The sequence below is a fragment of the Mustela nigripes genome, unplaced genomic scaffold (genome assembly GCF_022355385.1).
Source record: "Mustela nigripes isolate SB6536 unplaced genomic scaffold, MUSNIG.SB6536 HiC_scaffold_16768, whole genome shotgun sequence".
NCBI classification, from domain to species: Eukaryota; Metazoa; Chordata; class Mammalia; order Carnivora; family Mustelidae; genus Mustela; species Mustela nigripes.
In genome coordinates, this window is record NW_026756172.1 from 1 (window position 1) to 1,175 (window position 1,175).

The 1,175-nt window shown below is 33.6% G+C and overlaps 1 non-coding gene across 1 annotated transcript; it reads right to left on the reverse strand.

Moving 5' to 3' along the window:
• Window positions 1-175: 175 nt before the first annotated feature.
• Window positions 176-282, reverse strand: LOC132009360 (U6 spliceosomal RNA). Its single transcript, XR_009401878.1, has one exon. It is a non-coding gene; the product is annotated as a U6 spliceosomal RNA (small nuclear RNA).
• Window positions 283-1,175: the final 893 nt, after the last annotated feature.

The window sequence follows — 1,175 nt, forward strand, 5'->3', positions numbered from 1 at the left end:
CAAAAAAAAAAAAAAAAAAGGAAGAAGTAAAATTTTCTTTTTTTGGATAACATGAACTTACATGTAAAAGAATCCTAAAAAATTCACAAAAAATTTTGAATTAACAAATTTAGTAAAGCTGCCAAATACAAGATCAATATATAAAAGACAAGAATTTTGTTTTGTTAAGTTTTTTTTTTATATGGAATGCTTCCCAGTTTTTCATGTCATCCTTGTTCAGTGATCAAGCTAATCTTCTCTGCATCATTCCAATTTTAGTATATGTGCTGCCAAAGTAAGCACAAGACAGGAGCATTTTAACACTCTAATGATGAACTGTCTGAAAAAATAAAGAGAACAATATAATTCACAATAGCATCAAAACTAATAAAATACTTAGGATAAGATTTAACTAAGAAGATGAAAGATCTGTACCCCATAAACTATGACATTGATAAAGAAATTGAAGGAGACATAAATGGAAAGATAGCTCATATTTATGAATGGTAAGAATTAATATTGTTAAAATGTCCATACTACCGAAAACCATCTGTAAATTCAATTCCTATCAAAAATCCAATGTTAGGGGCGCCTGGGTGGCTCAGTGGGTTAAGCCACTGTCTTTGGCTCAGGTCATGATCCCAGGGTCCTGGGACCGATCCCCAAATTGGGCTCTCTGCTCAGCAGGGAGCCTGCTTCCTCCTCTCTCTCTGCCTGCCTCTCTACCTGCTTGTCATCTCTCTCTGTCAAATAAATAAGTAAAATCTTAAAAAAATTAATTGAATGGATGTCTGACTATCTTATAGGTTTGCTAAAAATTAGTGACTTTGTGTTCACGTGTGGCTATGCAGGAATTTTTAACTTTCTCTAAGAAGTTATTAGATTTGATTATATAATGGCAGTAAAGGATGGGGAAGACAAAGACAAAGACTCTGAGTATGAGAAAAGAGTAATAGATAAGAAGAATCAATGCATTTGAGGAAAATGGGAATTGAAATACACAATGATTGTTGATTTTTTTAGATGGAAAACACAAAACTAGCTTGCAAGAAGGAAATAACAGAAGACAATGTGATGTGAGACAGAATCCTGGAAAAGGCAGTAACATGGAATAAAGGAGTAGGGAGAGCATATCAGGTAATTTGGAATGGAAGGAGTTAGGAGGTAATTGCTTGATAAATTTTATATGGCCCACT